The sequence below is a fragment of the Lissotriton helveticus genome, chromosome 7, assembly GCF_964261635.1.
Source record: "Lissotriton helveticus chromosome 7, aLisHel1.1, whole genome shotgun sequence".
NCBI lineage: Eukaryota > Metazoa > Chordata > Amphibia > Caudata > Salamandridae > Lissotriton > Lissotriton helveticus.
Window position 1 is genome coordinate 1,686,747,376 of NC_136068.1, and position 14,982 is coordinate 1,686,762,357.

Consider the following 14,982-nt stretch of genomic DNA (forward strand, 5'->3'; position numbering starts at 1 on the left):
TGCCTAATTGGGACTGGTATCGTTTGCATTGCGCTGTGGATCTCATTAACGCGCTGCTGACCCTTTTAGCGCTCGAAAGTGCCTGTAGCATTACCCTATTGTATCCATTAACTGTACTTTCATTATTTTCGGCGTGCCTACCTGCTAGCTCGATTGTGCCTGCATCTGCTCATTTATTCAGTGTGCCTGTGCTGCCTAGCCCGCATTGCTGCTTCGTTGGTCTAATAACTGAAACTGACAGAATCTTTCTCTGCCAACCCGGTCTGAACTCGCGTTTTCAGCCGCCATTATCCGTGTTGTTGTTGTTTTTGCCTATAGCCCGCCCCCTCCACCACGCACCCGCCTCCCTGCTGCTCCTCCCTCGCCCCTCCCCTCCAATATCCGCATATGATAGATGTACTCTAGCGCAGCGGTCTCGCGCAGCGGTCTCGCCGAAGGTGCGCCAAAGGTAAGCCCGTCTACGCCCGTCCGCGCCTGGACCGCGCCCAGCGCCAGACCCCCTGCCCCTCGCGCAGCCCAGCCCCCCCGCGTTACCTATGATACCGCCTCCCTCCTAGCCCTTAACCCCGGTCGCGCCCCCAACTGCGTCCAAGCCGCTCCCGGACACACCCATGGACCTTTCTCCTGCTACTCCTGCAAATTCAGCGGCACCGACAACATCTCCGATACGACCACACCACAGATTCCCAACCCCAACCACCTACAATGCATCCTTCTCAACACCCGCTCGGTCCACAGACACGCCATTGACCTATGGAACCTTCTAGACACCTTCTCTCCAGACGTCGCCTTCCTAACGGAAACATGGATGAACGCTTCCTCCGCACCAGACATCACCATTGCCATCCCTGAAGACTATAAGATCACTCACAAAGACCGTACCAGCCACACAGGAGGAGGAATCGCTATCGTCCATAAGAAATCTATCCGCATCTCAACCAGCTCTGACACCAACCTCGCCAACTCCGAACACCTTCACTTCCAGATCCACATCGACCCCAAAACCACTCTCAGAGGCACTCTCCTCTGCAGACCACCAGGACCCCGCGCAAAATTCAGTGAAGACATCACGGACTTCATCTCTCCACACGCGCTCCCCTCCAAAGACTATATTCTTCTAGGAGACTTCAACTTTCATCTTGAAAAGATAAACGACCACAACACCGCCACCCTCGTGGACAACCTCGCCAACCTTGGACTTAAACTAGTCACTTCCCCAACCCACATCGCAGGTCACACACTCGACCCCATCTTCACTTCCAGCAATCATGTCTCCTTCAGCCACACTACGGACCTCCTATGGACCGACCACAGCTGCGTTCACTTCACCTACAACAAGCCGAAACCCATCAACCACCCCCAACCTACCCTGCAAAGAAACTGGAAGAAAATCACCACGGACCAAATCTCCGCATCGCTCCTTCGAAACTCCCCAGCCCTCTCTTCTAACGCCAACGAAGCCGCAGCCAACCTCACCCTATGGCTATCCAACACCGCTGACACCTTAGCACCACTGAAAAAACGTCAAAGCAAACCTGGCAGCAAGAAGGCCTCATGGTTCAACGATGATCTTAAGAAATCCAAGAAACTCTGCCGCTCCCTTGAAAAAGCCTGGAAAAAAGACCCATCCACCAGCACCAAGGACGCCTTCAAAAGCGCCACCCGCACTCACCACCAACTGATCCGAAAAGCCAAGAAAACAGCATTCAAGGATCGACTTGACAACAACGCCCACAACAGCAAGGAACTTTTCAACATCGTCAAGGAATTTTCCAACCCATCGGCCAACTCCAACGACATCACCCCCTCTCAAACCCTCTGCGACTCCCTAGCCTCCTTCTTCCACAACAAGATCGCAGACATCCACAACAGCTTTGACAACCAACCCGGAAACCAACCCACCCCACCATCTGTTGACCATCTTCCCCCCGTAAACACCCTTAACGCCTGGAACCCAATCTCCTCCGAGGAAACCATCCGCCTGATGAATTCCATTCACTCTGGATCCCCCACAGACCCATGCCCTCACCACATCTTCAACAAAGCAGACTCCATCATAGCACCGCACCTCCGAGACGTCATCAACTGCTCCTTGATATCCGCGACCTTCCCAGAAGACTGGAAACACGCTGAACTCACCGCCCTTCTGAAAAAACCCACAGCGGACCCCCCCGAACTCAAAAATTACCGCCCCATCTCGCTTCTCCCATTCCCGGCCAAAGTCATCGAGAAAGCCGTCAACAACCAGCTCGCCGCCTTCCTCGAAGCCAACAAATCACTCGACCCCTCACAATCTGGCTTCCGAGCTAAACACAGCACTGAAACCGCCCTCATCGCAGCAACAGACGACATTCGAACTCTACTGGACAATGGAGACACAGTCGCCCTCATCCTCCTCGACCTCTCTGCAGCATTCGACACAGTCTGCCACAGCACCCTTCTACAACGCCTCAATAACATCGGAATCCAAGGAAAAACACTTGAATGGATCACCTCATTCCTCACCGGAAGAACCCAGAGAGTCCGCCTTCCTCCATTCAAGTCCGAGGCCTCTGAAGTCATCTGCGGCGTGCCCCAAGGATCATCACTCAGCCCCACCCTCTTCAACGTATACATGAGCCCCCTCGCGGCCATCGCCCGCCAACACAACCTCAACATCATCTCTTACGCGGACGACACTCAACTGATCCTTTCTCTCACCAAGGACCCTAGCACCGCCAAAACGAACCTACACGAAGGAATGAAAGAAGTCGCTGAATGGATGAAACAAAGCCGTCTGAAACTGAACTCAGATAAAACAGAAGTCCTCATCTTAGGCACATCCCCCTCTGCTTGGGACGACTCCTGGTGGCCGGAAGCCCTCGGAAAAGCACCCATTCCGACAGACCACGCACGGAACCTTGGCGTCATCCTGGACTCTTCACTCTCAATGAACAGACAAGTCAACGCCGTATCCTCTTCCTGCTTCAACATTCTTCGCATGCTCAGAAAAACTTTTCGCTGGATCCCCTCCGAAACAAGGAAAACAGTCACCCACGCTCTGGTCACGAGCCGATTGGACTACGGAAACACCCTCTACGCAGGTACCACCGCTAAACTCCAGAAGAAACTCCAACGAATCCAAAACGCCTCAGCCAGGCTCATATTAGACATCCCACGCAACGAACACATCTCCGGTCACCTTAAAGACCTTCACTGGCTACCCGTCAATAAGAGGATCACTTTCCGACTGCTTACCCACGCACACAAATCACTCTACGACATCGGACCAGATTGCCTCAACTCTCGACTGTCCTTCTACACCCCCTCCCGACAACTACGCTCTTCCAGCCAAGCCTTCGCCACTGTACCTCGCATCAACAAGACCACCATGGGAGGCAGATCCTTTTCATACCTGGCTGCTAAAACATGGAACTCACTCCCCGCTTACCTTCGCCTCACCCAGAACCACCTAGCGTTCAGAAAGCAACTTAAAACGTGGATATTTGACAAATAATCCTCCTCCCCTTCCTAAGCGCCTTGAAACCCTCTGGGTATGTAGTGCGCTATACAAATTTTTTGACTTGACTTGACTTGACTACAGCGGATGTAGACATGTCACCACAGGCAGCGGGTTGGAGCTAGGACATGTAGCTTTGTTGTCACCCACTCAACATGTAAGAAGAGTGGACTGGGCCATCGTATGCAGAGCCAACATGGGGGTGGGACTGATAATTGCGTGCCTCTGGGCGTGGTTCTGTACTGGAAATGTGCATATGCATGTTTCTCTGTGGCAGTGTGCATCTCCTTTGTGTGGTGTAGGTGGTCCCTGAAGGGTATTCGACACCCACGTATGTGATCTAGTTCATCTTCCATGGGTTCAGATCCCACCCGCACCTGTTCAGCCACCGCCTTTTGGCATTCAGACACCCGGCATTGAAATGGCATGTGTGGCTCGGTGAAGTGTTGCGAGCCAGCCGTGTTTGTGGGTGCTTCATTCTGTGTGGTCTGTGCGGGGGCTGGGTTCTCCTCTATGTAGCTTGGCTGCCCTGGCTGCCTCGGTGGTGGGTTGCCTAGGATGTCAATGAGCTGTTGTAGGGCATCAGTGTCGAAGGTGTGGTGGTCCGCCCCGGCGTCACTGATGAGTTGTGGGGTCTGCTCTGCTGGAGGTGTTGTTTGTCTCTCTGCAATGTGAAGGCGAGATACGTGTTGACATTGTGTAGACATGTATGTTGGTTTATTGTTCTTGGTTACATGCAGACTATATGGCAATGTACATATCGACTGTTTGGGAGGTGCTGAATTTTGATGATGGACAGTCGATATTTGGACTACATGACGGATATGTGGTTGTACGCGTAGATTCCCAACTCACAGTTTCCTGCTCTGTTAGATGTAGTTGGCCTGCTGCTGCGCATGTATGGAGCCAATTGTGTCCCCTGTTCAGCAGTGTTGGGGTTGCACATCGTTATGCATGTGTGCCATGGTGCCCACTTCCCCTCGTCCCCCCAGTCCCTGGTCATTTCTCGCCCTGTTGATGTTGTGTCAGGTCCTCTCGAGCTGTGTCCGGACTCCCAGCTCTTTGCACCGTCTCCACACTGATGACTGTGGCCACCATTTCCTCCAGCTCATCCTGTGGCGCGGGACTCCCACCTCCCGTCACCGTTGCTGCCTTCCTGTTGGCAGCAGGTTTGTCCTTGGTTTGGTTTTCACATCACGCCAGTGCCTCTTGGCCTCCTCCATTGACCTGCTGGACACTCCAGCTGCATTCACTGTAGTCAAATTGTGGGTCAGTTGATGGTAGTGTTCTGTCTCCTCCGTGACACTGATCTGGTTTGCCTGCGGACTGCAACGCCTCTTCCTCTCCCTCTTCTCCTTCACCTTCCCCAACCCCGTTGTTCCTTGCTGGTGTCTGTGGGGCTTGTGGGGATCACGTTGGCCTCTGCACGCGGTCCGGGTGCATCCATGTTGGATTGTTTTTGGTGTGTTATTTTAGTTGTTTTTATAGTACATTTTCCACCAGACACGTGGGATTTGCAGGCCTGTCGCTGCTTTTCACTGCTTTTTGTATCGCGATTGGCCTCATCACAAGTTTGCATTCATGTTTCGCATTTTTGCGGCATCGTGTTGACTTTATCGCCGACATTTGATGCATTGTTGGGGGGCTATCAACTGGTGCCTCCGTGTTGTGAATACTTAGTTAACAAGCCGTAATTTTCCCACGGTAGACTGCGATGTAAGTTGCGTTAAGTTACTTTTGCAATGGTTATCACACGTTCTTGAGAATATCCCCCTTTGTTTTTAAGATATTTTTTTTTTGTTGAAGATATTTTGTTCATTTTCAATGTTGAACTGACTGGAGTGGGAATAGTAAATTGTACCCCTCTGCTATCCAACACTTTCCCTACTGTGCATTTACTGGAGTTGAAATAGTAAATGTTACCCCTCTGCAATCCAACACTTTCCCTACTGTTCTACTGAATGAATGAATTTATTTATGTGTGTGGTTACTTAAAACCATTACATTATGCACATTAAAACTTGTGGCAAAAAAAGAGTGCAAGTCATTATTCGAATCACATTTTTAAAAGAAAAACATATGATATTTAAGACCGGGCCGACCAAGTTCTGTGTGCACAGGCTGTATAGTCATAATATTTTAATAAGAGGGACGTCGGACAGGAATAAAACTCGAAGGACCCCATGATGAATCAACTGTTCAGGGTGGACAGATCTCCTGGAGGGACACCCTGGTGTTGTGGAGCACCCAAGTTGTTCGTTACTCTCAGCCTGTGAGACTTGTCCTTCAAAAGTATGCAAGTATGGTGTACAAATTTGGCAAAGTTGGCCATATTCTTCACCATGTCCAAAGTATAGAGCTGATGGATGGCCTCCTTTGCTGTGCCCGTACCCAATTACTGTTGTACTGACTGGAGTGGGAATAGTAAATTGTACCCCTCAGCAATCCAACATATTCCCTACTGTTGTACTGACTGGAGTGGTAATAGTAAATGTTACCCCTCCGCAATCCAGCGCTTTCTGTACTGTGGTACTGACTGGAGTGGGAATAGTAAATGTAACCCTCCGAAATCTAATGCTTTTCTTGCGGTTGCACTGACTCCGAAATCCCATGCTTTCCCTACAATTGCACTGAATGGAGAGGGAATAGTTAATTTTACCCCACAGTAATCCAGCGCTTTCCCTACTTTTGCACTGACTGGAGTTGGAATAGTACATTTTACCCCTCCGAAATCCAATGCTTTTCCTACAATTGCACTGAATGGAATGGGAATAGAAAATGTTACCTCTCCACAATCCAACGTTTCCCTACGGTTGCACTAACTGGAGAGGGAATAGTAAATGTTACCCCTCCGCAATCGAACGCTTTTCCCTACAGTTGCACTGACTAGAGTGGGAATAGTTAATTTTACCCCTCTGAAATCCAATGCTTTCCCTAAAATTGCACTGAATTGAGTGGGAATAGTACATTTTACCCCTCCGCAGGCCAGTGCTCTCCCTACTGTTGCACTGACTGGAGTGGGAACTGCTTTTCTTTTGGTAATTATACATTTTATTGTTGGGTTAATCAAATGGTCCCCTTTTGCGGCGCTGTTTACCTTTCCTTTTGTAGATGCCTACCTCACTGTTGTGCATGGCCAATAGTCTAGCTAACCACTGTCGGAACGAGGGTGCTATAGGATCTAGCCATGACGATGCGATGCATAATCGCGAAACCGCCATTGCAACAAATATAAGCTCATGTCCACTGCTGGGATTATCTGGATCATCAGCCCCTAATAAAATTACCTCGCTTGACAAAGTGATCTCTATATAGAGAACGGACGTCAGAAAACTCTCTATATCTTGTATTAAAGATGTTAGTGCGGGGCAGGAGGCCAAAATATGAATGAGTCGGCATTAAATAGCTTACATCTCGGACAGCATGTCCCTTTACCGGTTCCCCACTTAGCGATTTTATCTGGCGTATAATATAGAAAAAAACAGGTTTTATAAAATTGTGCCTGAAGCTTGGTGGAGATAAGGATAGTTTGAGCTAGCTGATAAGTGTATAAAAATCCCTCGTTTGATATCTCTAATTTGCTCTGCCACTTCTGCAATGTTTTTTTCGAAGTCATCAGGGAACATTGCCATCAGAGAGGCGTAGACTCCGCCAATAGTGTCGTTCCTAGTGTGAATAATTTACTCCAACAGAGTTGTATTTTCCCCTAGTGTCCTCTCCCCAGGCTTGTGTAGCAGAAAGTTCCTGTTTTGGAGGTATTTAAGAAAGTCTCGCCAATGTAGATGGTATTAATATTTCAGGTCTTCAAAGGATTAAACCATGTACGATGTAAACAGGCATCCTAGCTGGGTTATTCCTGCCCTGTACCATTTATTTATGCAGTTATTACTAAAGATAGTTGCGGGGAGAATTGGATTGTCTATTACAGGGGTATAATGTGAGATTTGCCCTATGCCTAGCATTTTCTTTACATCATTACTTCCATGCCTTAAACCCACTGTATAGTGTCATGAACTTAACTCTTTTATGGTAACTAACATGTAAGTGTCTCCACAGATACCCTCGGCTTGCATTGCCCAGAAGCAATTGAAATATAGATGGTGTATAGTCATCTCCACTTATTTCATCCATCCTCGTGTTTTGTAGTAGATCCTTACTATAGAGTAGTACCGACGCCCAGCAGTACCCTCTTAGGTTGGGAAGAGCGAGCCAGCCTCTGTCTTTGGGCAGAGTAAGAAATGTATAAGCTCGTTGGGGTTGTGCGTATGCCCAGATAAATCTTGAAAATGTGCATTCAATTGCTTTAAACCATTGGCTTGAAAATTCGAGACAAATTGCCCTGAATAAATATAAGATTTTTGGGGAAAAAAAATATTTTAACTGCATTTGCTCTTCCGATTATAGACATATGGAGATTATCTAAGCGGCGTAGATCTTTCTGTACTGAGTACAGCATTGGTTTTACGTTAATGTCCACCAGTTCCTCAAGATCAGAGGAGATGGCCACTCCCAGGTATGCCGCTTTTCCCACCACTCGAGGGTCATCCATCGTGTTTTTTTGGTTCAGGACAATCTGCGTCTTCCCTTGATTGAGCGCGTAGCCAGAGACTAAGCCAAATTTAATAGATTCAATCTCAATGGCGTACATTGCTATAGTAGGATCAGTGGAAACGATAGCAATGTCATCTGCATATGCTAAAGTTTTTGTGGAGTGTCCCTGTGACATGATAGGAGTGATTTCGCTGTTCCTTTCTAGGCGGCAGATAAAAGGATCAATGTATATTGTGAAAAGCAATGGTGAGCATGGACAGCCCTGGCGTGTTCCTCGGGAGATAGTAAATTCCTTAGTTAAGCTTCCATTGACCAGCACCAAAGCCTTGGGATTAAAATACATTTTTTGTATGGCCTGAATGAAGCCAGTTTTGAATCCTACCTTTGCCATAGCATTCCAAAGAAACTGCCAGGAGACCCTATCGAAAGCCTTCTCTGCGTCGAGGAGGATAAGTGCCATAGGGTCTCCTGCAGTTTCCTTGCCGTCAAATAGCGTGATAACTCTCTGAATGTGGTTTACTGTTGATCTCCCTGGAACAAAACCATTTTGGCTCTTGGAGATCACTTTGGGGCAGATTCCGATCCTGGAACAACGCTGAACAAATCGTGGTATGGAGCGTTTTCCCCATACAACTCGTACTTGTAAGGGTGCCCCTACAACCTAGGAAGTACGATCCGTACAAATAGACGCACTCCATACAAATTGTAAAAAAGACCATACAACTCGTATATACAAGCGATTCCGATTCGGAGTGCTCTGTACGCGACGTTCCCATGTATTCCCATCAGCAGTTTACAACCCGGCGAGTACGATTCGTACAAACGGCACTCTGTGCGGCTCTGTTTTTACAAGAGCCAAAAAGTGCCGCAAAAACCTTGTACGCCCCGAAAACAGTACGAGACAGACCCCATCATCTACGCGTCGTACACCCCATGAATACAGGGGTACGGTGCATATGTACGGTGCGTACGGATGACACGGAAAGTGGGGTACGGTGTGTACATACGCGATGAAGGGGTACTGGTCGTGTACGCACCGTACAAGCACCGTACCCCAAAATTGCGTATGTACGCACCATACCCCAAAATCGTGTATGTACGCACCGTACCCCAAAATCGCGTACGTACGCACCGTACCCCAAAATCGCGTATGTACCCCAAAATCGCGTATGTACGCACCGTACCCAAAAATCGCGTACGTACGCACCGTACCCCAAAATCGCATATGTATCCCAAAATCGCGTATGTACGCACCGTACCCCAAAATCGCGTACGTACGCACCGTACCCCAAAATCGCGTATGTACCCCAAAATCGCGTATGTACGCACCGTACCCAAAAATCGCGTACGTACGCACCGTACCCCAAAATCGCATATGTATCCCAAAATCGCGTATGTACGCACCGTACCCCAAAATCTCGTATGTACCCCAAAATCGCATACAGACGCACCATACCCCAAAATCGCATATGTACCCCAGAATCGCGTACGTACTACCCCAAAATCACGTATGTACCCCAAAATCGCGTATGTATGCACCGTACCCCAAAATCGCGTATTTACGGTGCGTAAATGCGCGATGTTGGGTACGCACCATACACACGCCTCGCATGTGGGGGGACCCCTGTACGCCTCATACCCCTATACGACCCGTACCCCGGTATGAGTCATACCCCCAGAACGAGTCATACCAGGGTACGAGGCGTATAGGGGTTCACTTCGTTGCCCGGTACGAGTCATTCCCCATATAGAGGCCATTTTCCATACAAATCGTATGCTGACAACCCAGTACGAATCGTACTTGACGGGTTGGACAGCCTTTTTACAAATTGTATGGTCTTTTTTACAAGTCCGTGTCGTACAGCTTTTGCCGATCCGATTTGTAAGGATCGGGCCGATCTGTATGTATTTTTCCCGTACGAATCGTACTACACGGGTTGGAAGGGACTTTTACAATTTGTATGGAGAAAAATACAAATTCTATTTGTATGGAAAATAAAAATCCAGGATCAGAATCGGCCCCATGATGTATCATAGGGACTACCCTATTTGCCAAGATCTTTGAATACATTTTTGAGTCTGTATTGATAAGAGTTATAGGGCGGTATGATCCTAAGTGTTCTGAAGTTTTTTTTAGGGAAAATAACAATTTTAGCTCTAGACCAAGAGTTGGGAGGCTGGCCACCTTTATATATGTGTATAATCAGATCGAATAGGATGTGTTTGATTTGCTCTAAAAATGTTCCGTAAAACTCAGACAGAATACTATCTAATCGAGTGGCTTTCCCTTTTAGAAGACTTTTAACAGCGGTTAGGACTTCTTCTATGCTAGGGGGTTCCTCCAATATGTTCTGATTATCTTCCTTAAATCTCACACCCTCACTACCCTCAAAACACCTTTCTATTTTGGCTGCATACCCCCTACCATCTTCGGTATACAGATCTCTGTAAAACCGCCAAAAGGCTTCTCTAATATGTTCTGGGTCCTTTAGTTGTGCCTCTACCGGATCGTTAATTTCCCTGATTAAGTTAGAGTTAATCTGTTGTCGCATTCGTACTGGTAGTTGATGACCCACTTGATCATTGACTTCATACACTAATTCCCTTTGAGCAGTTGCTTTCCGGATTGCTTTGTCTATAAAGATGTTAGTGATAGCCGCCCTAGCAATTGCTACCTGACTTAGGGTTCTGGAGATTCCTGCAGTCGTGTCTGCCCCACTTGTGGCTCTGACCAATTTTTCTCCAGCTAACTTAAGTTTGTCCTGTAAGCCCTGCATGGTTTCCCTTTCTTGTTTATTTGCTTTTAATGAGTACTGCATCGTCTGTCCCTGGATCCCGGCTTTCAAGGTGTCCCATACAATGTCAATTTAGGCGCTACCGATATTATCGTCTAGATATTTGGGGATCCAATCTCTCATATGAAGACAATATTTAGGGTCACTCAGTAGGTCTTTTTTGAATGACCAGAGAATGGGCTCTGATTTTGCGGGTGCCATGGTCAGGGTACACATAAGGGGATTATGGTTGGATAATATCCGGGGCAGTTTTTCAGTTCGACAATTGTTTTTGAGTGAATTTGACAATAAAATATAATTGATTCTTACATGTGAACAGTGTGGATTAGAATAAAAGGTATACCCAGAGTCACCAGTGTTGGAATGACTGCCAGCCATCAACAAGTCCGTGTACGAGGCACATATTTCTTAGGGACCTCAATACCTTTGGTTTGTGTACCTTGTATAGCCAGACATCTTTCAAAGACCAATCTGCCGGGAGGTGAATGTTGAAATCCCCACAGACCATTATTGGGAGAGGCCAGTGTAAGAGCTCGTTGGAAATTTCATCAAAAACCGCTGGGTAGTCTATATTGCTCTGATATTTAGCGCAGAGCATCCGTTTTTGGCCCATTTGATATTGGCAATCAGTAGTAGCCCATCAGCCAAATTTATCAGTTTTAGACTGGTTAAAAACATACCCGCTGCCCTTAGCCAAAATGGCAACACCCCGTACCCGAGCCCCTTGTGAAGTGGCACACACCAATCTGTACCCTAATGTATTTAACAGATGGCTTTGAGATCCTTCTATGTGCGTCTCTTGAAGGCACATGATATTCGCCCCCCAGTTTCGTAAACCAATTGTGACCGTTGGTCTTTTTTTAAGATCATTCAGGCCACATATGTGTAGGTATGGTACTCACTCTATAGAACCCACTCATATTTTTAGCGAAGCTGTCCCAGAGCTATCAACGCGACTATGTAGTTTACAGCATTGTTTACCCTTGTCCTTTTCCCTCTGTCCTTCTGTACCCCTCGAGTGCATGTTCTGCTTTGTATTGATATTGCTAACCTGTCTGTCACACCCGCTCCCCACCCTCCCCGAAGTCGCTCCCCCCACCCACCACCAATCTTGGAGGATACCTGGCTGCAGTGCCAGGGGTTTGACGTCCGTCCACCAATCCCTCCATGAGCCCACTAAGCCCCCCTGTGTGCGTACAGCCATGTAAAGAGTTTTACAGTTGTAGTGGCTATGAGCAAAACCAGTTCAAACGTAAAGTGTTTAAAAGACATTTTAAACTAAGTCATTTCAAGCTAAGGGGAGTTCATCATTTCGCATCTAATCACCCTGATAATACAGACCATTTCTTGGTGCACTTGGTAGGGTGAGAGAAGACAAAGTAAAAAATTAACAAAGTGGGTGCAGACATCTGTTTGAGTTCCAAATTGGTATGTTTAGGTTGGACCCCATCCCATTGTTAACAATTTGATCAATGTTTGTGGCCTGCCATTTCCTCTAAATAATTTTTGGCCTGAATTTCAAAGATGAAGCTACTTGTAGCCCCTTGAAAAATAACTTTGAGTCTGACTGGGTTTTGTAAGCATACTGTAGGCCCCAGTTTCTGAAAAGGATCAAAGAGCTGTCTCAGTCTCCACCTGCGCTCGACCATAGCGTGCGCAAAGTCTGGTCGGGTGAAGAAAGTGAAACCTTCAAATGATCATTTATTGTTGGTTCTAGCCAGATCAAATAGTGCTTTCCGGTGCAGAACATTTCCAAAGAATAACAGCATGGCCCGAGGATGTTGTTGTGATGCCTGGGCCCACTTATTAGGGAACAACAGAAACCGGTGGGCTCTTTGAACTTCTTTGTCCCAGTCCCAATTCTGCAGCTTTGAGGAGTGAAATCAGAAACTTCCTAAGGTCATCCTTTTCAACTCCCTCCGGGACCCCCAGGAATCTCAAATTGTTCCGTCTCTGCCGGTTTTCATGTTCCTCTACCTTCCACATCAAATCCTTAACAGCTTCGTCGTGTTCCTCACTTCGAGTTGCTCAGTTCTTACTTCAGCTGGTGCCATGCGGTCAGCAATTTCTGCACAGGTATTCCCTACTTTTCTGACTGCCACCTGGAGTTTCTTTGTGGCTAGATGAGATCTACGGCTGTCGGTTTTAGCCTGAGGCTGGATTTCTCTCCTGTTAGTGCTTCCCGTGATAGTCTGGTTTCCGTCCAAGGGTGATTCAGGATTAGAACGTACCGTGAGAGTAGTTTCCTCATTGTCCCAATTTAGCTCGATGTTATCATCTCTGTCAGAGGAATCATATTCCTTTTTGCGTTGGTCCCTGTTGTTCTTTTTCTTGGCCTTTTTGGAGAGCTGCCTGTGCTTCAGAGGGTCAGTGTTTGAGCTACTGTACCTCTTGGCTCCCTCCTCCGCACTTGAGGCTGAGATGCTGATATCGGAGAATTCCGAATCATCAGTCAGGAAGTAGAATTTGTCCTGGTTGTCGTTTTTTTTTAACTCAAAGTCTTGTGAAACCTGACCGCTGGGGTGGTCTGTACTAGAGAGATTCTGGGGTGCAGTCAGTAGGATTTAGTCCATGATTAGGTTGCTAATATGTCTACTGGAGCTCTCGGGTCCCTCTGTCAGCCCCCCCTCCAGTTGATTTGTAGGAGTGGTAGCAACAATAGATATTACGTTGTCTGGGGGCAATGATGCATTTGTGGCCTCTTGTAGCAAGAGCAATTGAGATTCACACAGTCCTATTTTTCCTCTTGCACCGGTATTAACACAGGCTCGCCAGCGCTGCTTCCCCTTGCCAAGGAGCCATTCACTACTTTGCCTGTGGCGCCAAAGCTGGTAGTGATTAAAGGTTGTGTGAAACTATTGTCTTTGATGAGGTGCGCAGTGCTTTTCTTAGAAGCTGCAGACTTTACCATTTCGCTCACAGTGCTTTTTATATTAATCCCTTCCATCCTTTCTCCTTTCCCCCCCCCGCATTTGGGCTTTGCTCCTTGGGATTGTGGTTTCTTTTGCCATGTCAGTTCCCTGGGAGGAGATAAGGGCATTCTTTGCTTTTCCTCCACACGCCACCTTACCGGTCATGTCACTCTTCCCAGCGCTATAGTGTAGTGGCGCTATGCAGATGCTGGCAGTTCCGAGTTCCCGCTTGCTGATGCAACCTGTACAAGACTGACAGAATCTTCTGGAGGCAGGGCAGGTCCGTAGCTCCCTCCAGCGTCTCTCCAGATCTGTGGTGAATCCGCTGAGGTCAGGCGGGCGCATGCAGGGCAGCAGCGATCTGGGATGCCAGAGAGGTGCGGGTGTCCTTGCGGCGGCAAAACCACAGTATTTCGAGCCAAGAGATACCGGTGACGGGAGTGTACAAAGCGCTGGGGGAATCTGTCAAAATCATCCCTTAACCTCAGCCAGTATCTAATTTCACGGTTGTATTAAGAGGTTAGTCATAGCCGTGTATTTCCTTCTCACACGGGGATGCTCAGCGGAGCCTCACAGCGGTGCTGTCAGCTGTACGCCATCTTGCCTACGGAGAAAACTGTGTGTTTGCATATTTTTTAAAGACGTTTATTTGTTGTATTTGTTCAAATATACATCAAATTGTATATTTTTTATAATTTAAAGTTAGTGTTTAATTTATTTTTATTTTAATATTTTAAATAATGTATTTTTTAAATTCGATATTTAATACAACTATATTATTGTGAACTAAATATTTTTTCGATTATTTTGTACTTACCTTTTTAAGAATAGGGAGCCCATATTTTTGCATTCTATATTTTTACCCCAATACTTTTTTACATCGATATTTTTAGGTCGATATTTTGTCAGTGAACAGTCCGAAACCCAATGCATTTCGGGAATTAACTTTCCCTTCGTCAGGGGCAATTTCCTGTAATTGGTGTACAAAGCGAGTCTTGAAAATACAGTGTGATCAGAACAAACGATTCATGTAGCGACTCTCACCTTGTGAATGATGATGAATTCATTTCTGCAAGGACCAATAATGCACTGCTTGGTATCAATGAGAAAATAATAGATTTGCACCCATCTGTGGGTGTGAGTAATAAAAAGATGTCACAGGTTTTTTTCCGATGTAAGTTGTATCACTGCAGTGCTATAGGCGCGTCTGAATATCGTGAAACAC